Genomic DNA, 16,070 nt, shown 5'->3' on the forward strand with positions numbered 1-16,070 from the left:
CTCATCGTTCACATTCACCTTATCACCTTTGATAAGTGAACCATATTAGACCGTAATAATTCGTCACATAATCTCACTGTGGCTCATTAGTGTGGACACAGGACACTCGTGAGTTTGCGCCCACAAACCTACGGGTCAAGAGTGTTGATTTGCATATACACTTGGTGAGGTTTATTGTTTTCCAAAATCATATGGTAGTAGGAAGTTTAGCTCACCCAATATATATGCAAGTCTACAACCTACTATTTTATTGATGTAAAGTATTTCCAACAAATAATACGTCGTCTTTCATTCATATTTGGAGCAAGTTTGATCATAATTATAATATTTATGAGTGGGATACACTCAATATGATGATAATGAGTTGATTGAGTGAATAATAAGAAATGTAGAAAGTAAAAAGGTAATTAATAAGTAATGCACAATATTAATATCATATACTAAATTCATATTAGACTTATTCTTTACTATAAGCTAAAAAAAGATTTTGAAATCATTTTTTTCCATCCAATTTATCTTTGTCTAATGGGTCTTCACAATTTCATAATCAAGACACAATAATTGCTGACTTTATACTTCTGACTTCCTGCTTAATATAATTTCTTCCTTTTTTTTTTTTTTTTTTTTTTTTTTCCTTTAAGTGTATCTTATTAAATGATGGCTTGTTGGATTTTCTGTGAGGAATTAGGAAAATGGCCAGATGGTACACGTTTTTGTCCAACTTTCCTTTTGGGTAAAAAGTAATATTTAGTAAATAATTTTTAAGTTCGTTGCTAGCTTTGACTTGCCTAAATCAAAAAAGTATTAGCATAAAACTATAATGAATAGTTTTTTATTCGTTTCGGTTTTTGACTTACTTTTGATTTAAAAATCAAACAACAATTATTGATTAATTTTTACCAAATATCTCAATATAAGCTAATTAAATAGTCAAACCATCAAACCCGAAGTTAATATATGACAATGTTAATTTACAATCGGGGTTTGTTTCACAAATGGTTATCAGCTGCTCATACCAAGTGTACAATACCCGTGCATCAACACCTAAAACTAAAGGTATTCATTCGAGCCAATTGAATCGATTTCAAGTCAAATATTTTAAGTCGGATCAAAATCAAATTTCGTTTCTATATTATTTTTAGATTATTATTAATTTATTTTAAATTCAGGTTAAAATTAGTTACAATAATATACAAATTTCCAAAAATATATCAAATCAAATCTATGTTAATTATTAAACCTCTCTATTTGAATCATTTACTTGGTATTGACCATGACCTGGTCATCACATTTTTATCACCGTTTTTTTTATTTTCTAAATCTTAATATTTTTAAAGCCCCACTTATCCTATATCCCATACCCCAATATAAGGGCAACATAATTATTGGATGTCTTCTTATAAAAATATACTCTAAATCTATAATACTCCCTCCGAACCAATTTAGTTGTCTCATTTCTATTTTTGTCAAATTTTTTTTACCTAAATACCCTTAGTTCACACACGTAATTACGAATATACCCCCATATACCTTACTTACCTAACTACCCATTACTATTTACCTTTCACTACTTACCCTTCACTATTTACCCTTTTTAATGGACCCTACACCATTCTTAATAACTGTGCCCAAACAAATGAGATATCTAAATTGATTCGGAGGGACTAATAAGGATGTGGGAGGAAAGCTGTACTTATGTGTTACTCTCAAGTCTCAAGTCTTAACTTGACTTACCCAGCTTGAATTATACTTTCTTCAACCCATGAATATGGCCTTCTCTTAATTAATTTGCCTTATTAATACTTTGAACATACTAGATATATAGTATGGGTCGAATAAGAGTCAAGCCAGATTCAAATAAAAACGAGTCAAAGTGAACATTACTCAAATAAAAATAAAACAATTTTATATGGACCGTGCTCTCTTGACCAACTCCAACCTATTTTAGCTAGTGTATTATTTTATTCTTATAAATTTTTATTTTATTAAACATGTCAAATTGAATAAAATGTGTTATAATTTAATTACTTATTTTTGTTATCTATAGTCAAACAATAATGTATCATAATTCAAGAAAAAAAAATTATAAAAGCTTGTATAGAGCCTATTGTATTTACCTGTTTATATATGTAAATAAAAAGTCAGTTTAAAGTTTAACCTTTTTAAAGCTTAACCTTTTTAAAACTTAGTTCGTTTAAAACTCGCATATTACGGTTCGAAACCGAACTCCCAATGAATGCAATATGTTGCATAACTCTAGACATGACCCTCCATTTTGACACATCTTTAATTTTTACATGTCAGGAAAATCACAAATTTTTAAATATGACAATCTCACGGTAAAATTATTTTAATTGAACTTATTTATAACCTGACCAATAAATTCTTAAAGTGATAATTTTTTACAGTTTTAAAGTGATCACTTATAACTTTAATATTCACTTAAAAAGATCAATTAGAAAAATAAATTAATTCGTATGTTTCATTTCATGACAAGACGATCTCATATAAGACTAAACTGAAAAAAATCCATCCAATTTAATTCCTAAAAAATTTATATTTATTTCATGATAAGACGATCTCATTCTAGAATAAATTTAAAAAAAATTAATCCATCCAAATCAAATTTCAAAAAATTTGTAGTACTTTACGGTGCAAAATGAAGAGCACGGCGAGTAGGATTCCATTATCCATATGCCGGGTTTGACCACCCTATAATATGAAGTACAACACACTGTTTGAAATAGTCTACCCACTATAAATAAGTGTTGAATTAAACAAGTGTTGATCCTCTGCCCACTATAAATACAAACATTCCAAGCCAACAACATTAAAGCCATCAAACTCAAAAGAAAGAAAAATTAAAAAAAAAAAAAAAAAAAAAAAAAAAGCTTAAAAGCCATTGTTTCAGAATGAAGAAATCAAACCCAATTAAGACTTTAAGTATGCATAATAGTACAACTAGGAAATTGAATTACAGTTATTCACTTAAAGTGAACTCATCAACATGTTCTCCCACAACACCCAACAATAATCACATAACAAACAATAATATATCGATCATCTCTTCCATTGATGACTACTTTTTTGTCACTCATCGCCATGTACGTCATTTTTATTTATCCTCATTGATTATAATACGTTTTACTGGCTCCATCCTTTTTATTTGTAGTCATAAAGTTGTGGTCTGCCGTTATTTAATTTAATTTTCTCCAAACCTTGATCATAGCTTTTATGATAGCTTTTACGTTATGTCCATTACAAGGTATACGGGAGAAAAAGAGGGGATCATGTGCAGTCGATCACCTTGAACACACTCTACGATCCCTCTGCCCATTTGGTTGTGTATTATGTAATTGATATGAGGTTTATAGGGAAATGAGGTTTCTTACCCACCAAGCTAGTCTTTTGGGTGGGAGCTCTCCTACTTGTTCTATAATATTTTCTGAGCGATATATACATATATTAGAATGAATATATTATACATATATATTATAATTGGGTGATTTTTATGCAATTTGTTGTTTGGTAGTTTTTGAAAATGATTGATTTAATGAGTGGAATTGTGTTATGTTGAGCAGGTTGATGTCTTTAAAGAGGGAGCGACACGAGAATTGAAGGTGAGAAAACCTCCAACACCAAAAATCAATCCAGGAAAACCAGGCCAACATCACTAATGTCTCGTACAGTTATCCAAAGGGTTTTATACCTAATTATATGTACTTTAGAGAATTGAGTACAAGTATGGGAACAATAATGTACCCAAAAGATGTAACCGTTTAAGTATGCATGAGTTCGTTAAACATATATATATATATTTGTAACGAGGTTTTAGGGCTTCTTTCTAATGTGATCGAATTTGATCAGATCTTATCTGTTTTGGTGTAATTTGATCTTATTAAATTAATTGTTATAATGATTTTATCATATTTTAGTATTATATACTCCATCCTATTCACCTTAATAGTCTCATTTAACCGATAGATTTGTTAATACAATAATTCTAACATTCTAATTGTGCATAATTTAAAATTGTGAAAACTAGATATTAAAAATCCTACTTGACTATGTTATAACTTATAGATTAAGAATAAAATACAAGTTAAGAGTGATCAATGAACAACGTCAAAAGTCAGATGTAACTATTTGTGAGCATTAAGGGGATAGGTACTGCAGCATTATAGATACAAGAGAAGAAAGTTGTTTGTATTATTGCATTACACCACATGTAAGGACTCATGCATCCTTATATGCAGAGGGTTGTTATAACCGAAAATACAACTGTCAAAGGGAAAGCAAAACTAATATATGCAAGAATAATAAGCTATTGCATTATACTCTTATCATGCCCCCTCAAACTTGGCTAGGGTATACACACCAAGTTTGGCTATTAAGTGACGAAATTGAGCAAACGGAATGATCTTGGTGAATATATCAGCTAGCTGAGAAGAAGTAGGGAGGTAGTTAACTGTAACAAGCCTTCCATAACCTTTTCACGTGTAAAATGACAGTCAATCTCCAAATATTTTGTACATTCATGATAAATTGGGTTCTGAGCAATATGGAGAGTAGACATATTGTCACAATGCAAGGTAACATGCTTTAAAGATGTTAAGCCAAGTTCTTCAAGAAGACGAACAACCCAAACAACCTCAGATGAAGCACTGGCCATGAAATAATACTCAACTTCAGATGATGACTTTGATACTGTAGCTTGCTTTTTTGATTTCTAGCTAATCGGTGAACGACCGAGAAGAAGAATGCCTTGACCCAACGTGGTTGATTTGAAACCAAGAGTATGTGTAAGAGCCTCAAAATAATGAATGGTTGGTTTTTGCATATGTTGACCGAGAGCTTGGACAGAATAAGAAATATCTAGGCGAGTATGAGTAAGGAAGTTGAGTTTAGCAACGAGGCTACGATACAAGGTAGGGTTGGCTAATATAGGAGAGTCATGAGGAGACAGTTTATGGTTTAAAGGAAGAAGTCTAACATGAGGCTTGAGAGCAGCAATACTAGAATCTCGAAGCAATTCTTTACTAAATTTTTGCTGGGTTACAATGATGCCACTTTGAGAATATGTAAGTTCAAGACCAAGAAAGAAACTCAACGGACTAAGGTCTTTAATGCTAAAAGCATGATGTAAATGGGACTTGAGCCGAGATATAACATTAGGATTATTACCAGTGACCACAATGTCATCCACATACATAGCAACAATGGTGATGGAATCATGAGATTTGTGAGTAAACAAGGAGTAGTCCAGTTTAGATTGAATAAAACCTTGAGAGATAAGTGCAGATGTGATGTAACACCCCTGAATTTTCGACCCTTTATACTAAACCAAGACCGCAAAAGATGGGAGAAAATTCGAGTGTCACATTGAAATAAAATAAATAAGATAATATTAAATTTTAAAAGAAATTATGAGTAGAACTTTCGGCAGCATCTCTCCTAAAAATCGAACATATGGTGGAGCAATTAGCACAATAAAAACATTAAACTAATCTAAGGCATCATTGCCTTTAAAATCTCACACCACGGCGGAATGATTCGTCACCGGCTTCTCAAATCAACATGCCAAGCATAGATCGTGGTTCTAGTGTCAACGCTTGTGTTTAAAATGACTTAACTCTTTAAAAACCATACAAAGTTATAAAGTACACAACGGAAAGACAAATATACAAAGGAGTACACAAGGCCTCATAACAAAACGTATATAACCAAAGTTTACAAAAGATAAACAAGAGCTGAAAAATTGAAAGATAACGGTACGACACGGGTTATGCTTCGCCCTCATCACTCTTCCCCAATGCAATGCAATGCAAAAGAAGCTCCAATAGCTGCCACACCTGTCTATGATCCTCCTGCTACTCGACATCAAATATAATAAGGCCAACTACTAGGTGACATTATGTTATACAACAACATAAGATGATTTCATAAGACACATGCACAGATAGTAATCATTTATTGTCCACCTATACTTCTTAATCTCATTAGGTCCTTTCCAACTCGAACCATGTGTTCTCAGGTAGAATACAGGTCTTCACTCCTCTTCTCAAAACATAAACTCTTGTAAAACACGCGTAGTATCAACTTAACCAAGGCATTAACAGACTACCTAACACATGACCTTATAGAGCTTGTCAATCTTAAGGTAAGTGTGATCATAGTTTATCTTTGGGATTGAGAATACCCTTGAGGTAAGTTAACTTATGCACATTTCTCACTAGCATAAACTATTCTATCAATGAGTAAATTTTCTATCAATGAGTAAACGTTCTATCAATGTGTAATCTTTCTATCAATGAATGAACCTTCTATCATTAAATAACTTTCGATCAATGAATAAACTTTCTATCATTGAATAACTTTCTATTAGTGGATCTTTTCTCTACCTCATGGCATAGTGACATGTATATATATATACACACACACACACACACACATATATATATATATACTTATCTATTTTTTTTTTTACTTATTTATTTATTTATTTTTTATTAACCTTCTTGTAAGGCCCAACTAAAAGACCCAACTTTGATGTGCTCACAAAATAAATAAAGTAATAATTTTAATTCGAACCATCCTTATTTTTGTAATCGAAACTATATTTTTTTATATAACCATGTTGAATTTTAAATTCGTGTATGAAAGTAATATACTAAGATTAACTAAAAATAATTTAATGTAATTATAAAATCTCTAAAAGTTATTATAATATTAATTAATTACTTCATTAAAATCTCGGGGTCTTACATGTGAGCTTGGCAAACCACTGGCGGGAAGCCTGTTTTGAGGCTATAAACGGACTTGGGAAGTTTACATACCATATCAGGAGGAGCAGATAAACCATCATGCAAAACCATATACACATCCTCATTTAGGTCACCATGTAAGAACGCATTATTAACGTCAAGTTCTGGTGGTCATACGGTCTACAGGAGAGAAGGTATCATGAAAATCAATGCCATGTTCTTGACTCTAACCCTTGGAAACAAGCCGTGCCGAGCCTTATACCGTTCAATAGAACCATCAGCTTTGAGCTTAATTTTATAAACCCATTTGTAACCAACTGTTTTCTTGCCAAAAGGAAGAGGGACATGATCCCATGTATGATTATCTTGAAGAGGTTGAAGTTCAGATGTTATTGCTTGGACCCATAAAGGATCTTGTGCGCTTTTTTATAAGTTTTAGGTTCATGCCATTGACTTTGAGAGGCAAGTAAAGATTGATGAATAGGGGGTAAGGAATCAAAACGGACCAGATTGCACCAATGAGCCGTGTGACAGACAAAATCTTTTAAATGGGAGGGTGATTTGGTTAAGCGAGTAGATTTTCTAATAAGTAGAGAAGGGAGAACAATGGGTTGGGACAAGTCAATAGCTAGGGATACTTCATGAAGGGAGGAGGAGGAAAATATATTGTCAATTTGCAGAGGAATAGCAGAAGTATCAGAAGGTGAGAGTAAAGGTGAAGTAGTAGGGGTAGGATTTAGGACTAAAAGTTGAGGGAAATGAACTGGAAGGGTGGGGTATGGGAAACGAATTAGAGGGAAGAAAGGAGTCATCATAAGGAGGAAGAGGAGTGTGAGCTGGTAGGTAAAAAGTAGATAAAAGAGAAGTATTAGGGGTAGTAGAGTGGTAGAGAAAATGATATTCTTGGAATGTGACATCCCTAGAAAAGACAATGGAGTTGGTAGTAGGATTATCTGTCTTGTAGGCTTTTTGACTAAGGGAGTAACCTAAGAAAATGGAAATGTCATCTCTGGGATGGAACTTTGGCCTGTTGTGCTTGAGAGTGGATACAAAACTCAAGCAACCAAAAGATTTAAGGAAATATTGGGTTGTTCACCAAAAAATTTTTCATATGGAGAGATATTACCAAGAACAGATAAGGGAAAGCGATTGATGAGATAAGTTGTAGTTTTGATGCATTCTCCCCAAAATTGGATGGGACGATTAGATTGAAAAGAAAGGGCATGAGCCACTTTCAATAAATGACGATGTTTACGCTCAACGACCCCATTTTGTTAAGGAGTATCACGACAAGAGCTTTGGTGAATTATACCATGATGAATATAAAAAAGGTTGGCGTCACCGTCACAAAGTTCTTTGGTATTGTCGGTCCGGATGATTTGAATTTTTGAGTGAAACTGTGTGTCAACATAAGCATAAATTTTATTTAGAAAAACAATGTATTTGTTCTTGGATTTCATCAAATACAAGTATACAACCATGTGACTCTTGTAAAGTCATCGACAATGATTAATTATAGAGCACAACCATCATACGTAGCATGTTTATATGGGCTCCAGACGTCAAAATGGAGTAATTGAAAACTCCTAGTAGTCTTTATAGAGCTAAGAGGAAAAAGGCGTCTAGTTTGCTTGGCAGCTGTTAGCTGCATTTTATTCATATTTTATCCCCATCAGTTGGCTTTATTATATTGGGATTTTGCATAACTATGCTTTCTTTATTTGGGATTTTACGTTTGGTTGGGTATTTTGGTGTTTTTGTGCATTTTAGGTAATATTAGTCAAAACCGATAACAAACCAAGTACATTTGGCGCATATAATACTCATTTCACTCCGACAGCTAAAGTAATCAAAGCCTTGATGACCCAAGTCAAGGAAACATGGCCAAAAGAAGCTAATGTAGACCATTCTAAGCCCACTCGGCCAAAACTGGATCGAGCCAAGCTTTTTCGAGCATAAAAAAAGACTTGCAATAGAGATAGAAGCTGAGCATGACCATCCTGAAGGCCGCTCGACCCGGTCGAGGGATTTTGGCTCGGGTCGAGCGAAAGTACTATTCACTTCCAGTAGCTTCAGAATATCGACAGAAGCATTTCCGATGGGTCGAGCAGACAGGTCGAGTGGAGCTTTTTTGGTGACTGCTCTGTTTTTAAAGATTTTGACCTGTGTACCTGGCGCTCGCACAACAGGTTGAGCGGATTGACTGGGGTCGAGCGATTTGGGTGGTCAGAAATAATTACACTTTTAAAAGTTGCTGATTGGATGCCCTACCCATTTCTTATGCCTCTCATACTCTACTGTTCCACCACCCCTATTTATCACCCATCTATAGCCTACCTATCTCACATATAGGGTGGTGGAGAAATCATGAAGCCACGACCCACTACTTATCCTCCCTCCTATAAATAGAGAAGAAGAAGGCTCAAGCAAATGATCCATTTTCTTCTTCAACTCATGTTCTGAATTTTAAGCTTTCATTAGTTAGTTTTAATCTTCCTTTATGTATTTTTCTTGATTCGTTCTTGTACTCTTAGTTACAATTTCTATTTAAACACTTATTAGAAGGCTCAAGCTTTTGATTAGTTCATTATGGAAGATCATTTGATATATTCATGTAATTGAGATTAAGTCAATCTATTGAAGCATTTCATCAAACACTTGGATTGCAATTGGAGCTTATGAAGTTTATCATTGGTATTCATTAACTCTTCATTTGGTTGTCTTCCTTGGATTGAATTTTAAGCTAGTAATTCCTATTCTCTACTCTTTATTGCGTTTGATTTTGTTGTTATTTATCATGAATTCAATGTCTTTAGTTATGTTAAATTTCAATATGAGTGAGTAGTTCAATTTGGCTTAGGCTAGGTGTTGTCACCATGTATGTAGTCTAAGTTATTCTTTACCTTTGGCTTGTTTGTGTTGTTTATGGTTTGAGATGGATTTTGCTATTATTGTAGTGTCATTGGATTAAGGGTGAGAGTCGATTTCTAATGATAGTCTATGCTTGAAAATTGAATCATCTCCATGAGATTAATTAGGTAGATGTTTTGATTGGAAATGATGAATGTGTGCTCCATGTCTTAAAATATGCTTAGCTCCATGAGAATAGGTAGTTGAGTATGTTTTAGGAAGCTTTTGTTGCTCGAGAGAGAACATTAGTATCCAAGATGCGTTCTTCCCCATAACCCATATCTATGACCTTAGGTTGAAGATTAGTAAACACTACTTTGGTGAGAAAGCCTAGCCTTTACCTCTTCATCATCATATTAGCTTTTGATGTGTTTGTATTGCCTTTGATCTTATGTTCTTGGTTAATTAGCATCTTTACTTGTTTTATACTTTGTTTTAGCTTTAGTCTTTATTTGCTTGTTTTAGTTAATTACACCAACAAACATCTGTATATACGTTGTTGAACCAACTAATTGATTGAGAATCCCTTGATATACACCCTACTCCCCATGGATTTGACCCGTACTTACCGACGTACTACGCTACGCCGTAAACTTACGGTATTACTATTGAAGGAAGTAAAAGTCCCGATCAGCAGCCGAACAAATAGTACAAAAAATAGTATCATTGAATTTATTAACATCAATATCAGGAATTAAAACCTTGAGCTGTGAAAGAGATAAATGCCTTAGTCTAAGATGCCACAACTTAGCTAGGTTAATAGTTGATTTATTTGATTTGGAGTACTTAGTAGCAACACAAGTGGTTGAATGTAGAGATGGAATGAAAGGAGAAATATCAACATAATAAAGGCCATGTGAGAGTTTACCAAGAACCTTTGTCTTTAAATGGTCTTGAAGCACACATTTACCAGCAGTAAATAGAACATTAGTGCAAACATCAAGACAAAGTTTAGATACTGAGATCAAATTAAATTAAAAATCTGGAACATAGAGGACCTTTTTGAGCACAATACCATCCATCAACACAATATCACCACAAAGATCAACCATCACTTTCTACCATCAGGAATTGTGATACTATGTTTGGCTCTAAGGATCTTTTGGACAGAAACAAAAGAATCTAAAGAGTTACACATGTGGTCCGTAGCACCACTATCAATGATCCATCTAGAGGCATTTGTTTTAGAAAGGAAGCAGAATTTACCTGCAAGATTCGTAGCACCAGGTATAGTCTCAAGATTCATGGAAACATAATCAATAGTAGTCTCTTTGTGTTTGTTTAGCAAAGCCATGAGACTGTCAAGTTGAGTAGCAGTCAGACCAAGATTTTCAAGATCAGTTTTGTTATCATTTTCTTGCACACATCCAAAAAATTTCCTTTGCTTGAAACCAGGTGGCTAACCATTGAGTTTAAAACATCTCTCAACAGAATGACTATGTATTTTACAACGATCACACAAATAGGTGGAGTTGCGTTTGAAGCCAATGCTAGCCTTGGTTCTCCATTATCGGCAATGTTATGCTTGTAGAAACGGTTAGTGGAATGATTTCTATCATAAGCATATTTTTTGTTGACATTGAAGGCCATAGAATCAGAGGAAGCAGAATTATGAATTCTTGCAAGCTCTTTGTATTTTTGCTCTTGATAGAGCATGTGATAGGTTGTGGAAACATTTGGAAGCTCAGGTAGCATGAGAATATTTGTTTTCACCGAACCGTACTGATCATCTAATTTCATAAGAAAGGTCATGAGACGTTGATCTTGTTGTAACTTCAAGACCTTCTTAGTTGAACCACAAATGTTGGCATTGCAAATACATATAGGTACCACAACTACAACCATTGCAAATACATGTAGGTAAAGGATTAAGATTATCATTCTCATCCCAAACTGATTTCACCTTAGTGAAATATTCAATGAGGCTCATATTTGCCTCTTGTGAAATCTTAGATAACTCTTCATGTAAGGAATAGATCTGTGCAGAAGTAGAAACACCAAATCGTTCTTCTAAATCAGTTCATATCTCAGAAGCATACTTGTTGTACATCACACATTTAGCAACCACATGATCAAGAGAGGCAATCAACCAACCTATCATCATGTTATTACACTTGTCCCAAGCTTTCATATGTGATGCATCAGTTGAAGGTTGAGGAAGAGATCCATCAATGAAGCATAATTTGTTCTTGGCTATAAGGCCTATCATAATTTGTTCTGGCGTGGTTAGAAGGATGAAGGTAGTAAACAGATGATGGATCTTGAGTTAAGTCACTATGATTTTGTTGTGAGGTTTGATTATTAGAGGACATATGTATGGTGGTTTCCACCATGAAAATAGGTATGTCAAGGAACAAGAAAAGAAGGAAAATAAAATGCAGACGGTAAAAGATTAAGCAAAACAATAAGGCTGATTACAAGAAAAAGAACAAAAAGAAAATACAGACCTATTTCGTGTCTTAGCAGAATTCCTGCTCTGATACCATGTGAGCATTAGGGGGATAAGTACTGCAGCATTATAAGATACAAGAGAAGAAAATGAAAGAGAGAGAGAGAGAGAGAGAGAGAGAGAGAGAGAGAAAAGTTGTTTGTATTATTGCATTACACCTCATGTAAGGACTGATGCATCCTTATATACAAAGGGTTGTTATAACTGAAAATACAGCTATCAAAGGGAAAACAAAACTAATACATGCAAGAATAATAAGCTATTGTATTATACTCTTATCACTATTAGAGTCAGAGGGGTCTTCAAGGGTGTGCGAGGTGATCGACCGCACAGAGCTTCCTCTTTACCGCACAGAGCTTCCTCTTTTCTCCCGTAGTTAATCAAAAAAAAGATATATGTTAAATTTATTAATAAAATAAATATATTTACTATAAATAAGGCACAAGATAAAGTTTTGCACAGGGCCCCTAAATTTTCAAGACAGCTCTGATTAGAGTGAATAGGAGGGACTACTATTCTTTGTTCAACTTTGAAGAAAATGCTTGGATGTCTTACTTTTCCTATTCACCAAATTAATATTTATATAGTTATGGAACGTAATTTCTTCGACTTAAGTTGTTTTAATGATTAATGAAGAACTTGTTGATCATTTGAGGGTTAAATTTGATCTTAGATAAGGAGACTGTATGTTTCCTTTGTTTTAGTTATTTGCATGGACTATTATGCACACTGTTAATCAGGTTAAGTAATGAATTACTATGTGTTGGGAGGCTATTTCAATCACCTAATAATAGCTCATTCAATGACTTGCGTTATAGAGGGAAGTGATCGGAAGTTCAAAGAATCGAGTTGGATTGAAATTAGAGTATCAAAGGATCCCGACAAAGGGACTAGTGTAGGGTGCTCGAACGAGCGCACATAGTGCTTGAACGACGAGCATCTACAATCATAAGGTCATGTTTATGTTTTTGATAGTGTAGCATTTTGAGAGACACGTAATGTCCTTTTGGAAAGATTCTTAACTTATTTTGTGGGTTATAATAGGAAATAAAATCCGTATTACAGTTATGGGAGGCTAATATTAAGAGAGGATAGGGTTTCGAATTCCTAGGTGAATTTTTTATGTATTAGAGTGAAAACTTGGTTGAAATAGTCATCTTTGAATCTCTACAGGGTGAGCACTTTTGTGAGCTCTACAGACTAATATAAATTCTTACTTGATTTGTTTTATTTTGCCATAGTTGTGTTGTTTTACTTCCTTTTTCTACCCTTTTATTCACCATTTTTGAGTCCAAAGCCTTTTCTTTCACACACATCATAAAACTTATGTGTTCAGTAACTAAACCTGTCAAAACAGTCGGTCGGTCGGGTTGTTCGTTTGTGTTATGTCAAGGAACCAACTCAACCAAAAGCTTAAGCTTATGGTTGAAGCCCCAGGATATGTTATATACTCTAACACGCCCCCTCACACGAGAGCCCTTTGGGCTAGAAGTGTGGATGCAACACATGTTCTCCTCATACATGGTGCTCAATATTCCACTTTGAATGAGGGGTGGTTGAGATTCGAACCTGTGACCTTTTGTCACATTGGCTCTGATACCATGTCAAGGAACCAACTCAACCAAAAGCTCATGTTAGAGTATATAACATATCCTGGGGCTTCAACCAAAAGCTTAAGCTTATGGTTGAAGCCCCAGGATATGTTATATACTCTAACATGTTACTTTGGTTCGAGTCATTCTAAGTTGGATAATTTTCGGGTGAGTTTAGTTCGGAATCAAGTCTTGTTTTGTTTGGGTCGGGTACGGATCAACCCAACAGTTCAAGAATTAAAAAAAAAATTCTTATCAAAATTAATCAATATAACTATTTTAAAGCTATGATAAAAAATATCGACTCAAAATATAACAACTGACTAGAAATATAGTAAATGCTAACTAAAAAAATTGATGTGAAACTGAAAATGGTGACGTGCAACGAAAAATGATGACGAACAACTCAAAACGGGTAAAAACAGTTGGTTTCAAATTTTAGTCGAGTTTCACCTAATATTTTCTGATATTTTCGGATGGGATCTTTTTGGAGTTACGGGTTAAAATTTTTAGATTATATCGTTCTAATTTTCAATTGAATTCAGATCAACTCCGGATCGATCAAGTTTTCAGACGTTTAGCCTCAAATCTCAATCATTGTTGGTCTTGACCCCGTTTAAATCTAGTTCTTTGCTCTCCACCATTAATTTTTTTTTTCTGCTTCTTAATTAATTAATAGATTGTTCATTGGTTGTACAGGAAAGCATTAATTGGTTCTACTTGTACCCATGGACTATTAGTATCAATTCTATTTGGGCCTGAAGTTCGTTTGTTGGATAACAAAATTATTGAGATTGTTACTTTTGAATTGCTTTTTAATTACTATTGATTTGTTCGTAGTGAGGAGCATTATAAAATTAAAAAAGAAAATTTGGAATTTAAAAAGAAAAGAGAATTTGGATTTTACAATAAGTTGGACTCAATTTAATATGATATTCGAGTCGAAGGTTCAATTAAAAATGAATAGTAGGTCCGAAAAAAATGACATTTCTACCCTAATTGGTTATTCTTAGCCCATGTGCGAACTTGATGGGGTACACATGTAAGGGGGTATTGGGAAGCTTTGTACCACATTGATGATTTTAAAGATTGAATGCACATGAGCTCTTCCTCCCATTGTCATATAGTTTTGGTACGATATCTTTTTGACTTATGGAGAGTGTGCACCTTGTGTTTTCCCGATAATATGTTAGTATTGATGATAAGTCCAACTCGATTTAACCATGAATTAGGATGAACAAGAACCGGAATAGAGCCATTTGCTTAATCCTTTTCGACGATATATTTTTGGGTGTTTGGTAAAATAGTATGTTGGATAATTTTAAGTTATTTAGATACAAATAAATGGTGAATGGTTAAACGATATATTCTACCGTTTGATAAATTATCTAGTTGAAACAAGTTGTTATAAATTACTAATCAACTAATTTACAATAACTTGTTTTTCATACACATTTTCATCTTAGCCTAAACCACAATATGGCTTCTATGATATGTCTCCCTCCACTTTGAGCACATTTCTCTTAGGGGTAGTTTTATATGTTTCCGCCTTAATTCACTTATCACAATCATACTTTTCTTAAACAAATATTTCATGATATATCATTGAGTTTCTTCGAAATTCACCATATACCACACGAAATGTTTTAATTCACCATATACCATTGAGTTTTCGTACGTTAGCATAGAATACCATTAATGACAATTGTCGTTCGTGTGCCGTTTGTGGTAATTCACCATATACCATTACTTTTTTTCGTCAAATACCATTTTCTTAAGCTTTGAAGAAATTCAATGGCTGCTATGAATAATTCTACTGTTAAGTTTAATTCATCTTCTTCTTCTAGCTCCTTTGATTCTAGCTCTGGAATCGACAGATTTTCTTCTTCGAATACTGATTCTTTTTACGGATCTTCAAAATTGAAATCCAAGAGCTTCACATTAAAACCTATAAAATCGTCAGTAAATCAGCAAGAATTATTTCAAAGGAATAATAATAATAATAATAATAATAATAATAATAATAATAATAATTATTATTATTATTATTATTATTATTATTATTATTATTATTATTATTGTTACTCTGATGAAATTCCAGCTAAGAAGAACAAAGAAGGACATCTTCAAAAAAGAGCGTTGAAGCTGTACAGCGATTTAAAAAAAGTGAAACTACCGATTTCATCAGGTGGAAAACTCGCGAGTTTTCTCAACTCGTTATTCAACTCAAACGCATCCTAAAAACCGAAGATCTCATCATCAATAACCTCATTCAACGGTCAGAAATTCTGCACATCAACACCATCAACAACATCTTCCTACTCCCGTTCATGCCTTAGTAAAACGCCGTCGTCC

This window comes from Amaranthus tricolor, chromosome 16 (genome assembly GCF_026212465.1).
Source record: "Amaranthus tricolor cultivar Red isolate AtriRed21 chromosome 16, ASM2621246v1, whole genome shotgun sequence".
In the NCBI taxonomy this organism is placed as follows: Eukaryota; Viridiplantae; Streptophyta; class Magnoliopsida; order Caryophyllales; family Amaranthaceae; genus Amaranthus; species Amaranthus tricolor.